The sequence below is a fragment of the Mytilus edulis genome, unplaced genomic scaffold (genome assembly GCF_963676685.1).
Source record: "Mytilus edulis unplaced genomic scaffold, xbMytEdul2.2 SCAFFOLD_2354, whole genome shotgun sequence".
Classification (NCBI taxonomy): Eukaryota; Metazoa; Mollusca; class Bivalvia; order Mytilida; family Mytilidae; genus Mytilus; species Mytilus edulis.
Window position 1 is genome coordinate 1 of NW_027267372.1, and position 14,405 is coordinate 14,405.

Genomic DNA, 14,405 nt, shown 5'->3' on the forward strand with positions numbered 1-14,405 from the left:
GGAACAAAACCTATATAGTGAATATAGTGCACAGATCCGATTTAAGGGGTATTGGAGCGCCCGAATGTTAAAAACGGCCGATTAGAAGAAAAAATGCTTCCCCCATGACGTTACGATCGAGTTTTCAACCCTTGAATCCCCTAATTACAGGTATATCCTATATATCCTAGGAAAGGTAATAGAAGGGGGAACAAAACCTATATAGTGAATATAGTGCACAGATCCGATTTAAGGGGTATTGGAGCGCCCGAATGTTAAAAACGGCCGATTAGAAGAAAAAATGCTTCCCCCATGACGTTACGATCGAGTTTTCAACCCTTGAATCCCCTAATTACAGGTATATCCTATATATCCTAGGAAAGGTAATAGAAGGGGGAACAAAACCTATATAGTGAATATAGTGCACAGATCCGATTTAAGGGGTATTGGAGCGCCCGAATGTTAAAAACGGCCGATTAGAAGAAAAAATGCTTCCCCCATGACGTTACGATCGAGTTTTCAACCCTTGAATCCCCTAATTACAGGTATATCCTATATATCCTAGGAAAGGTAATAGAAGGGGGAACAAAACCTATATAGTGAATATAGTGCACAGATCCGATTTAAGGGGTATTGGAGCGCCCGAATGTTAAAAACGGCCGATTAGAAGAAAAAATGCTTCCCCATGACGTTACGATCGAGTTTTCAACCCTTGAATCCCCTAATTACAGGTATATCCTATATATCCTAGGAAAGGTAGTAGAAGGGGGAACAAAACATATATAGTGAATATAGTGCACAGATCCGATTTAAGGGGTATTGGAGCGCCCGAATGTTAAAAACGGCCGATTAGAAGAAAAAATGCTTCCCCCATGACGTTACAATCGAGTTTTCAACCCTTGAATCCCCTAATTACAGTTATATCCTATATATCCTAGGAAAGGTAATAGAAGGGGGAACAAAACCTATATAGTGAATATAGTGCACAGATCCGATTTAAGGGGTATTGGAGCGCCCGAATGTTAAAAACGGCCGATTAGAAGAAAAAATGCTTCCCCCATGACGTTACGATCGAGTTTTCAACCCTTGAATCCCCTAATTACAGGTATATCCTATATATCCTAGGAAAGGTAATAGAAGGGGGAACAAAACCTATATAGTGAATATAGTGCACAGATCCGATTTAAGGGGTATTGGAGCGCCCGAATGTTAAAAACGGCCGATTAGAAGAAAAAATGCTTCCCCCATGACGTTACGATCGAGTTTTCAACCCTTAAATCCCCTAATTACAGGTATATCCTATATATCCTAGGAAAGGTAATAGAAGGGGGAACAAAACCTATATAGTGAATATAGTGCACAGATCCGATTTAAGGGGTATTGGAGCGCCCGAATGTTAAAAACGGCCGATTAGAAGAAAAAATGCTTCCCCCATGACGTTACGATCGAGTTTTCAACCCTTGAATCCCCTAATTACAGGTATATCCTATATATCCTAGGAAAGGTAATAGAAGGGGGAACAAAACCTATATAGTGAATATAGTGCACAGATCCGATTTAAGGGGTATTGGAGCGCCCCGAATGTTAAAAAACGGCCGATTAGAAGAAAAAATGCTTCCCCCATGACGTTACGATCGAGTTTTCAACCCTTGAATCCCCTAATTACAGGTATATCCTATATATCCTAGGAAAGGTAATAGAAGGGGGAACAAAACCTATATAGTGAATATAGTGCACAGATCCGATTTAAGGGGTATTGGAGCGCCCGAATGTTAAAAACGGCCGATTAGAAGAAAAAATGCTTCCCCCATGACGTTACGATCGAGTTTTCAACCCTTGAATCCCCTAATTACAGGTATATCCTATGTATCCTAGGAAAGGTAATAGAAGGGGGAACAAAACCTATATAGTGAATATAGTGCACAGATCCGATTTAAGGGGTATTGGAGCGCCCGAATGTTAAAAACGGCCGATTAGAAGAAAAAATGCTTCCCCCATGACGTTACGATCGAGTTTTCAACCCTTGAATCCCCTAATTACAGGTATATCCTATATATCCTAGGAAAGGTAATAGAAGGGGGAACAAAACCTATATAGTGAATATAGTGCACAGATCCGATTTAAGGGGTATTGGAGCGCCCGAATGTTAAAAACGGCCGATTAGAAGAAAAAATGCTTCCCCCATGACGTTACGATCGAGTTTTCAACCCTTGAATCCCCTAATTACAGGTATATCCTATATATCCTAGGAAAGGTAATAGAAGGGGGAACAAAACCTATATAGTGAATATAGTGCACAGATCCGATTTAAGGGGTATTGGAGCGCCCGAATGTTAAAAACGGCCGATTAGAAGAAAAAATGCTTCCCCCATGACGTTACGATCGAGTTTTCAACCCTTAAATCCCCTAATTACAGGTATATCCTATATATCCTAGGAAAGGTAATAGAAGGGGGAACAAAACCTATATAGTGAATATAGTGCACAGATCCGATTTAAGGGGTATTGGAGCGCCCGAATGTTAAAAACGGCCGATTAGAAGAAAAAATGCTTCCCCCATGACGTTACGATCGAGTTTTCAACCCTTGAATCCCCTAATTACAGGTATATCCTATATATCCTAGGAAAGGTAATAGAAGGGGGAACAAAACCTATATAGTGAATATAGTGCACAGATCCGATTTAAGGGGTATTGGAGCGCCCGAATGTTAAAAACGGCCGATTAGAAGAAAAAATGCTTCCCCCATGACGTTACGATCGAGTTTTCAACCCTTGAATCCCCTAATTACAGGTATATCCTATATATCCTAGGAAAGGTAATAGAAGGGGGAACAAAACCTATATAGTGAATATAGTGCACAGATCCGATTTAAGGGGTATTGGAGCGCCCGAATGTTAAAAACGGCCGATTAGAAGAAAAAATGCTTCCCCCATGACGTTACGATCGAGTTTTCAACCCTTGAATCCCCTAATTACAGGTATATCCTATGTATCCTAGGAAAGGTAATAGAAGGGGGAACAAAACCTATATAGTGAATATAGTGCACAGATCCGATTTAAGGGGTATTGGAGCGCCCGAATGTTAAAAACGGCCGATTAGAAGAAAAAATGCTTCCCCCATGACGTTACGATCGAGTTTTCAACCCTTGAATCCCCTAATTACAGGTATATCCTATATATCCTAGGAAAGGTAATAGAAGGGGGAACAAAACCTATATAGTGAATATAGTGCACAGATCCGATTTAAGGGGTATTGGAGCGCCCGAATGTTAAAAACGGCCGATTAGAAGAAAAAATGCTTCCCCCATGACGTTACGATCGAGTTTTCAACCCTTGAATCCCTAATTACAGGTATATCCTATATGGGGCAATATGCGCAATTGTTTCTCCATAGGCCGTAATGGTAACGTTTTCTTCTGTTGCTCAGCCCATATCGTAAACTTGTATATGTATGATGGCTTGTTTCGAAGCTGAGACATTTTTACATATGTGGTTAAATTTTCGGGGTACGAAGTGTGATTCATTTTTCCGTAATTTAGCAAACCCCGAGAATCCTTTTGCGATGTGGCTCCTCATGGTAAAAAATCCCATTTTTAACACAATAAGTTCTTTGAAATTTTAATACTTTGAACACATTTAATAGCTCCATGGTTTTTACACATTTATTCTGTGTTCCCCTACTTTCTAAATTAACACTAATGGTTCAGCTCAGTCATTTGTTTATCATAGAAATGTGTCAAATATCACTACACAGAGATTTTTTGTTTACACGTGACTTTTGTGTTCCTCATTTCAAGGCGCATTAGGGGTATTGTCCCATATTGAAATCCATAGTTCTGATTTTTCCAAATATTTTTAGGTGATCTTCATCGGTATGACATTCTGAATAAATCTGTGTATTTTTGTCCATTTCTGAAAAAAAATAAAGTCGTTTCAGCACTATATGGCAATGACACTTTTATCGCTATATTCATTGATTTTTAATACAACGTGTATGTATAATTAATTTCTTCCAGTATACCTTTACTAGTCAAAACAAGGACAAAATTTCTGATGATAACCTTAAATTACAATATACAGACCCTGTTAAAGCATTCCATAACATTTTCCTGTGTCTTAAAGTGCATTTTGACAGAGAAATTATGCATTAATGTAGATTTTATAAAAAAAAACCACCAAAATAACTATTCTTACTAGTAGACATCTGGTATATAATACTATGAAAACCCCTCAAAACTACTGGGAAAGTCATTCTTATTATGTAATTAGAGTGCAATGAAGTGCAAATTTTCAAAACTTGTCCATTCACATAATTCTATTTGAGAAAAAAAAGCTTTTTACATGTATTTTAGTGAAAACCCTTTCTCAGTGAGAAATCCACATAAGGTATTATAGGAAACATTGTGACATCACACGTATTATGGCGTCATTAAATAACGACAGATCAAAATAGTGCTAAATAGAGTTTGCAGTGTTACATGAAAATCAGTTGCCGCAAGATTTAACTCGAAATGTTGAGTCGAAAAGATCAGTAACCAAGCCTTTTCCTTTAATAGCAAGACCATAGCAACAGTTTTCATATAAGCATATTTATAACATACCGACTGTAATTTCATTTGCCCAAATACCATAAATAAATAATTTAGAGCTTACCTAATAAATCAAAATGCTTACCAGTTATTCAGGACTTTTTAAAACCTTTAGTTTGCCATCTCATGTTTAATAGTAATGATATGTCTGGAACTGAAATAAGACAAAAATTTTTACTCAGGCTGTGTTATCATTTAATTTAAGTACATAAGTATTATCGAGAGAGAAAAATCTAATTCTTGAAAGTTTTATCACAAAGAAAGAAAAATGCCTCTCCCTTGTGGCTTAGCCACCTTCATTTAAACTGTTTATATTAGAAGCAATGGGTAGTAGCTAACTAGCTTAATACATGTAGTTGAATAGCAATATTGTTTTCAAGAGGGTTGGCCCTCCCCCTTTTTCACTGAGAAATGACAATATCTTGTGTTTGCTCGTGTGCATTAACAATAGTAATACATGATTTTCTTAATACATGTACAAGGTTTTTTTCTGTTTATTTGCATATGATATCTACTGACCAGGGTCAAATCATTGTATAAAAGCATGTGATGATGTATCTCACTTTACTCGTGTGAAGTGTGTTATCTCCCTTGATTATCAGCTATTCCTGCAGACCAGAGTGATAATTACATAACAAAGACTATATTGTGTCATGTTTACTTACAATTAATTCATATTACATGTAAGTTTTCCTGCCTTTTTCAATTGAATAAACAATTCCTTTCGGATCTCTCGGGGTAAACAAAGTTATGATTGTGCCTAAAAAAAGTGTTCAGCCCCGTGCCAGTAACGATTTTAAAAGCGAAAATCGCATTGAATTTTTGCTGTTCTTTATCAATAATATTTATCTTAAATCATTTATGATAACTAGGTATAAATAAAAAACTACTAACCATCATTTTCACAATTTTCTGTGGTGTACAAGGTGAAATTATCTTAAGATATCTCTGGATCTTGTCTTAGAAGATGGGGCAATATGCGCAATTGTTTCTCCATAGGCCGTAATGGTAACGTTTTCTTCTGTTGCTCAGCCCATATCGTAAACTTGTATATGTATGATGGCTTGTTTCGAAGCTGAGACATTTTTACATATGTGGTTAAATTTTCGGGGTACGAAGTGTGATTCATTTTTCCGTAATTTAGCAAACCCCGAGAATCCTTTTGCGATGTGGCTCCTCATGGTAAAAAATCCCATTTTTAACACAATAAGTTCTTTGAAATTTTAATACTTTGAACACATTTAATAGCTCCATGGTTTTTACACATTTATTCTGTGTTCCCCTACTTTCTAAATTAACACTAATGGTTCAGCTCAGTCATTTGTTTATCATAGAAATGTGTCAAATATCACTACACAGAGATTTTTTGTTTACACGTGACTTTTGTGTTCCTCATTTCAAGGCGCATTAGGGGTATTGTCCCATATATCCTAGGAAAGGTAATAGAAGGGGGAACAAAACCTATATAGTTAATATAGTGCACAGATCCGATTTAAGGGGTATTGGAGCGCCCGAATGTTAAAAACGGCCGATTAGAAGAAAAAATGCTTCCCCCATGACGTTACGATCGAGTTTTGAACCCTTGAATCCCCTAATTACAGGTATATCCTATATATCCTAGGAAAGGTAATAGAAGGGGGAACAAAACCTATATAGTGAATATAGTGCACAGATCCGATTTAAGGGGTATTGGAGCGCCCGAATGTTAAAAACGGCCGATTAGAAGAAAAAATGCTTCCCCCATGACGTTACGATCGAGTTTTCAACCCTTGAATCCCCTAATTACAGGTATATCCTATATATCCTAGGAAAGGTAATAGAAGGGGGAACAAAACCTATATAGTGAATATAGTGCACAGATCCGATTTAAGGGGTATTGGAGCGCCCGAATGTTAAAAACGGCCGATTAGAAGAAAAAATGCTTCCCCCATGACGTTACGATCGAGTTTTCAACCCTTGAATCCCCTAATTACAGGTATATCCTATATATCCTAGGAAAGGTAATAGAAGGGGGAACAAAACCTATATAGTGAATATAGTGCACAGATCCGATTTAAGGGGTATTGGAGCGCCCGAATGTTAAAAACGGCCGATTAGAAGAAAAAATGCTTCCCCCATGACGTTACGATCGAGTTTTCAACCCTTGAATCCCCTAATTACAGGTATATCCTATATATCCTAGGAAAGGTAATAGAAGGGGGAACAAAACCTATATAGTGAATATAGTGCACAGATCCGATTTAAGGGGTATTGGAGCGCCCGAATGTTAAAAACGGCCGATTAGAAGAAAAAATGCTTCCCCCATGACGTTACGATCGAGTTTTCAACCCTTGAATCCCCTAATTACAGGTATATCCTATATATCCTAGGAAAGGTAATAGAAGGGGGAACAAAACCTATATAGTGAATATAGTGCACAGATCCGATTTAAGGGGTATTGGAGCGCCCGAATGTTAAAAACGGCCGATTAGAAGAAAAAATGCTTCCCCCATGACGTTACGATCGAGTTTTCAACCCTTGAATCCCCTAATTACAGGTATATCCTATATATCCTAGGAAAGGTAATAGAAGGGGGAACAAAACCTATATAGTGAATATAGTGCACAGATCCGATTTAAGGGGTATTGGAGCGCCCGAATGTTAAAAACGGCCGATTAGAAGAAAAAATGCTTCCCCCATGACGTTACGATCGAGTTTTCAACCCTTGAATCCCCTAATTACAGGTATATCCTATATGGGGCAATATGCGCAATTGTTTCTCCATAGGCCGTAATGGTAACGTTTTCTTCTGTTGCTCAGCCCATATCGTAAACTTGTATATGTATGATGGCTTGTTTCGAAGCTGAGACATTTTTACATATGTGGTTAAATTTTCGGGGTACGAAGTGTGATTCATTTTTCCGTAATTTAGCAAACCCCGAGAATCCTTTTGCGATGTGGCTCCTCATGGTAAAAAATCCCATTTTTAACACAATAAGTTCTTTGAAATTTTAATACTTTGAACACATTTAATAGCTCCATGGTTTTTACACATTTATTCTGTGTTCCCCTACTTTCTAAATTAACACTAATGGTTCAGCTCAGTCATTTGTTTATCATAGAAATGTGTCAAATATCACTACACAGAGATTTTTTGTTTACACGTGACTTTTGTGTTCCTCATTTCAAGGCGCATTAGGGGTATTGTCCCATATTGAAATCCATAGTTCTGATTTTTCCAAATATTTTTAGGTGATCTTCATCGGTATGACATTCTGAATAAATCTGTGTATTTTTGTCCATTTCTGAAAAAAAATAAAGTCGTTTCAGCACTATATGGCAATGACACTTTTATCGCTATATTCATTGATTTTTAATACAACGTGTATGTATAATTAATTTCTTCCAGTATACCTTTACTAGTCAAAACAAGGACAAAATTTCTGATGATAACCTTAAATTACAATATACAGACCCTGTTAAAGCATTCCATAACATTTTCCTGTGTCTTAAAGTGCATTTTGACAGAGAAATTATGCATTAATGTAGATTTTATAAAAAAAACCCACCAAAATAACTATTCTTACTAGTAGACATCTGGTATATAATACTATGAAAACCCCTCAAAACTACTGGGAAAGTCATTCTTATTATGTAATTAGAGTGCAATGAAGTGCAAATTTTCAAAACTTGTCCATTCACATAATTCTATTTGAGAAAAAAAAGCTTTTTACATGTATTTTAGTGAAAACCCTTTCTCAGTGAGAAATCCACATAAGGTATTATAGGAAACATTGTGACATCACACGTATTATGGCGTCATTAAATAACGACAGATCAAAATAGTGCTAAATAGAGTTTGCAGTGTTACATGAGAATCAGTTGCCGCAAGATTTAACTCGAAATGTTGAGTCGAAAAGATCAGTAACCAAGCCTTTTCCTTTAATAGCAAGACCATAGCAACAGTTTTCATATAAGCATATTTATAACATACCGACTGTAATTTCATTTGCACAAATACCATAAATAAATAATTTAGAGCTTACCTAATAAATCAAAATGCTTACCAGTTATTCAGGACTTTTTAAAACCTTTAGTTTGCCATCTCATGTTTAATAGTAATGATATGTCTGGAACTGAAATAAGACAAAAATTTTTACTCAGGCTGTGTTATCATTTAATTTAAGTACATAAGTATTATCGAGAGAGAAAAATCTAATTCTTGAAAGTTTTATCACAAAGAAAGAAAAATGCCTCTCCCTTGTGGCTTAGCCACCTTCATTTAAACTGTTTATATTAGAAGCAATGGGTAGTAGCTAACTAGCTTAATACATGTAGTTGAATAGCAATATTGTTTTCAAGAGGGTTGGCCCTCCCCCTTTTTCACTGAGAAATGACAATATCTTGTGTTTGCTCGTGTGCATTAACAATAGTAATACATGATTTTCTTAATACATGTACAAGGTTTTTTTCTGTTTATTTGCATATGATATCTACTGACCAGGGTCAAATCATTGTATAAAAGCATGTGATGATGTATCTCACTTTACTCGTGTGAAGTGTGTTATCTCCCTTGATTATCAGCTATTCCTGCAGACCAGAGTGATAATTACATAACAAAGACTATATTGTGTCATGTTTACTTACAATTAATTCATATTACATGTAAGTTTTCCTGCCTTTTTCAATTGAATAAACAATTCCTTTCGGATCTCTCGGGGTAAACAAAGTTATGATTGTGCCTAAAAAAAGTGTTCAGCCCCGTGCCAGTAACGATTTTAAAAGCGAAAATCGCATTGAATTTTTGCTGTTCTTTATCAATAATATTTATCTTAAATCATTTATGATAACTAGGTATAAATAAAAAACTACTAACCATCATTTTCACAATTTTCTGTGGTGTACAAGGTGAAATTATCTTAAGATATCTCTGGATCTTGTCTTAGAAGATGGGGCAATATGCGCAATTGTTTCTCCATAGGCCGTAATGGTAACGTTTTCTTCTGTTGCTCAGCCCATATCGTAAACTTGTATATGTATGATGGCTTGTTTCGAAGCTGAGACATTTTTACATATGTGGTTAAATTTTCGGGGTACGAAGTGTGATTCATTTTTCCGTAATTTAGCAAACCCCGAGAATCCTTTTGCGATGTGGCTCCTCATGGTAAAAAATCCCATTTTTAACACAATAAGTTCTTTGAAATTTTAATACTTTGAACACATTTAATAGCTCCATGGTTTTTACACATTTATTCTGTGTTCCCCTACTTTCTAAATTAACACTAATGGTTCAGCTCAGTCATTTGTTTATCATAGAAATGTGTCAAATATCACTACACAGAGATTTTTTGTTTACACGTGACTTTTGTGTTCCTCATTTCAAGGCGCATTAGGGGTATTGTCCCATATTGAAATCCATAGTTCTGATTTTTCCAAATATTTTTAGGTGATCTTCATCGGTATGACATTCTGAATAAATCTGTGTATTTTTGTCCATTTCTGAAAAAAAATAAAGTCGTTTCAGCACTATATGGCAATGACACTTTTATCGCTATATTCATTGATTTTTAATACAACGTGTATGTATAATTAATTTCTTCCAGTATACCTTTACTAGTCAAAACAAGGACAAAATTTCTGATGATAACCTTAAATTACAATATACAGACCCTGTTAAAGCATTCCATAACATTTTCCTGTGTCTTAAAGTGCATTTTGACAGAGAAATTATGCATTAATGTAGATTTTATAAAAAAAACCCACCAAAATAACTATTCTTACTAGTAGACATCTGGTATATAATACTATGAAAACCCCTCAAAACTACTGGGAAAGTCATTCTTATTATGTAATTAGAGTGCAATGAAGTGCAAATTTTCAAAACTTGTCCATTCACATAATTCTATTTGAGAAAAAAAAGCTTTTTACATGTATTTTAGTGAAAACCCTTTCTCAGTGAGAAATCCACATAAGGTATTATAGGAAACATTGTGACATCACACGTATTATGGCGTCATTAAATAACGACAGATCAAAATAGTGCTAAATAGAGTTTGCAGTGTTACATGAGAATCAGTTGCCGCAAGATTTAACTCGAAATGTTGAGTCGAAAAGATCAGTAACCAAGCCTTTTCCTTTAATAGCAAGACCATAGCAACAGTTTTCATATAAGCATATTTATAACATACCGACTGTAATTTCATTTGCACAAATACCATAAATAAATAATTTAGAGCTTACCTAATAAATCAAAATGCTTACCAGTTATTCAGGACTTTTTAAAACCTTTAGTTTGCCATCTCATGTTTAATAGTAATGATATGTCTGGAACTGAAATAAGACAAAAAATTTTACTCAGGCTGTGTTATCATTTAATTTAAGTACATAAGTATTATCGAGAGAGAAAAATCTAATTCTTGAAAGTTTTATCACAAAGAAAGAAAAATGCCTCTCCCTTGTGGCTTAGCCACCTTCATTTAAACTGTTTATATTAGAAGCAATGGGTAGTAGCTAACTAGCTTAATACATGTAGTTGAATAGCAATATTGTTTTCAAGAGGGTTGGCCCTCCCCCTTTTTCACTGAGAAATGACAATATCTTGTGTTTGCTCGTGTGCATTAACAATAGTAATACATGATTTTCTTAATACATGTACAAGGTTTTTTTCTGTTTATTTGCATATGATATCTACTGACCAGGGTCAAATCATTGTATAAAAGCATGTGATGATGTATCTCACTTTACTCGTGTGAAGTGTGTTATCTCCCTTGATTATCAGCTATTCCTGCAGACCAGAGTGATAATTACATAACAAAGACTATATTGTGTCATGTTTACTTACAATTAATTCATATTACATGTAAGTTTTCCTGCCTTTTTCAATTGAATAAACAATTCCTTTCGGATCTCTCGGGGTAAACAAAGTTATGATTGTGCCTAAAAAAAGTGTTCAGCCCCGTGCCAGTAACGATTTTAAAAGCGAAAATCGCATTGAATTTTTGCTGTTCTTTATCAATAATATTTATCTTAAATCATTTATGATAACTAGGTATAAATAAAAAACTACTAACCATCATTTTCACAATTTTCTGTGGTGTACAAGGTGAAATTATCTTAAGATATCTCTGGATCTTGTCTTAGAAGATGGGGCAATATGCGCAATTGTTTCTCCATAGGCCGTAATGGTAACGTTTTCTTCTGTTGCTCAGCCCATATCGTAAACTTGTATATGTATGATGGCTTGTTTCGAAGCTGAGACATTTTTACATATGTGGTTAAATTTTCGGGGTACGAAGTGTGATTCATTTTTCCGTAATTTAGCAAACCCCGAGAATCCTTTTGCGATGTGGCTCCTCATGGTAAAAAATCCCATTTTTAACACAATAAGTTCTTTGAAATTTTAATACTTTGAACACATTTAATAGCTCCATGGTTTTTACACATTTATTCTGTGTTCCCCTACTTTCTAAATTAACACTAATGGTTCAGCTCAGTCATTTGTTTATCATAGAAATGTGTCAAATATCACTACACAGAGATTTTTTGTTTACACGTGACTTTTGTGTTCCTCATTTCAAGGCGCATTAGGGGTATTGTCCCATATTGAAATCCATAGTTCTGATTTTTCCAAATATTTTTAGGTGATCTTCATCGGTATGACATTCTGAATAAATCTGTGTATTTTTGTCCATTTCTGAAAAAAAATAAAGTCGTTTCAGCACTATATGGCAATGACACTTTTATCGCTATATTCATTGATTTTTAATACAACGTGTATGTATAATTAATTTCTTCCAGTATACCTTTACTAGTCAAAACAAGGACAAAATTTCTGATGATAACCTTAAATTACAATATACAGACCCTGTTAAAGCATTCCATAACATTTTCCTGTGTCTTAAAGTGCATTTTGACAGAGAAATTATGCATTAATGTAGATTTTATAAAAAAAACCCACCAAAATAACTATTCTTACTAGTAGACATCTGGTATATAATACTATGAAAACCCCTCAAAACTACTGGGAAAGTCATTCTTATTATGTAATTAGAGTGCAATGAAGTGCAAATTTTCAAAACTTGTCCATTCACATAATTCTATTTGAGAAAAAAAAGCTTTTTACATGTATTTTAGTGAAAACCCTTTCTCAGTGAGAAATCCACATAAGGTATTATAGGAAACATTGTGACATCACACGTATTATGGCGTCATTAAATAACGACAGATCAAAATAGTGCTAAATAGAGTTTGCAGTGTTACATGAGAATCAGTTGCCGCAAGATTTAACTCGAAATGTTGAGTCGAAAAGATCAGTAACCAAGCCTTTTCCTTTAATAGCAAGACCATAGCAACAGTTTTCATATAAGCATATTTATAACATACCGACTGTAATTTCATTTGCACAAATACCATAAATAAATAATTTAGAGCTTACCTAATAAATCAAAATGCTTACCAGTTATTCAGGACTTTTTAAAACCTTTAGTTTGCCATCTCATGTTTAATAGTAATGATATGTCTGGAACTGAAATAAGACAAAAATTTTTACTCAGGCTGTGTTATCATTTAATTTAAGTACATAAGTATTATCGAGAGAGAAAAATCTAATTCTTGAAAGTTTTATCACAAAGAAAGAAAAATGCCTCTCCCTTGTGGCTTAGCCACCTTCATTTAAACTGTTTATATTAGAAGCAATGGGTAGTAGCTAACTAGCTTAATACATGTAGTTGAATAGCAATATTGTTTTCAAGAGGGTTGGCCCTCCCCCTTTTTCACTGAGAAATGACAATATCTTGTGTTTGCTCGTGTGCATTAACAATAGTAATACATGATTTTCTTAATACATGTACAAGGTTTTTTTCTGTTTATTTGCATATGATATCTACTGACCAGGGTCAAATCATTGTATAAAAGCATGTGATGATGTATCTCACTTTACTCGTGTGAAGTGTGTTATCTCCCTTGATTATCAGCTATTCCTGCAGACCAGAGTGATAATTACATAACAAAGACTATATTGTGTCATGTTTACTTACAATTAATTCATATTACATGTAAGTTTTCCTGCCTTTTTCAATTGAATAAACAATTCCTTTCGGATCTCTCGGGGTAAACAAAGTTATGATTGTGCCTAAAAAAAGTGTTCAGCCCCGTGCCAGTAACGATTTTAAAAGCGAAAATCGCATTGAATTTTTGCTGTTCTTTATCAATAATATTTATCTTAAATCATTTATGATAACTAGGTATAAATAAAAAACTACTAACCATCATTTTCACAATTTTCTGTGGTGTACAAGGTGAAATTATCTTAAGATATCTCTGGATCTTGTCTTAGAAGATGGGGCAATATGCGCAATTGTTTCTCCATAGGCCGTAATGGTAACGTTTTCTTCTGTTGCTCAGCCCATATCGTAAACTTGTATATGTATGATGGCTTGTTTCGAAGCTGAGACATTTTTACATATGTGGTTAAATTTTCGGGGTACGAAGTGTGATTCATTTTTCCGTAATTTAGCAAACCCCGAGAATCCTTTTGCGATGTGGCTCCTCATGGTAAAAAATCCCATTTTTAACACAATAAGTTCTTTGAAATTTTAATACTTTGAACACATTTAATAGCTCCATGGTTTTTACACATTTATTCTGTGTTCCCCTACTTTCTAAATTAACACTAATGGTTCAGCTCAGTCATTTGTTTATCATAGAAATGTGTCAAATATCACTACACAGAGATTTTTTGTTTACACGTGACTTTTGTGTTCCTCATTTCAAGGCGCATTAGGGGTATTGTCCCATATTGAAATCCATAGTTCTGATTTTTCCAAATATTTTTAGGTGATCTTCATCGGTATGACATTCT

The 14,405-nt window shown here is 34.9% G+C and overlaps 2 long non-coding RNA genes across 2 annotated transcripts; both read right to left on the minus strand.

The window, feature by feature from the left end:
* Positions 1-3,332: 3,332 nt before the first annotated feature.
* On the minus strand, positions 3,333-5,990 carry LOC139505221 (uncharacterized). Its single transcript, XR_011659613.1, has 3 exons — positions 5,462-5,990; positions 4,653-4,721; positions 3,333-3,890 (listed from the first exon to the last, which is right to left on the minus strand). It is a non-coding gene; the product is annotated as an uncharacterized lncRNA (long non-coding RNA).
* A 1,303-nt stretch (positions 5,991-7,293) lies between these two features.
* On the minus strand, positions 7,294-14,351 carry LOC139505222 (uncharacterized). The gene is made up of 7 exons (XR_011659614.1): positions 13,811-14,351; positions 13,002-13,070; positions 11,617-12,239; positions 10,808-10,876; positions 9,423-10,045; positions 8,614-8,682; positions 7,294-7,851 (listed from the first exon to the last, which is right to left on the minus strand). It is a non-coding gene; the product is annotated as an uncharacterized lncRNA (long non-coding RNA).
* Positions 14,352-14,405: the final 54 nt, after the last annotated feature.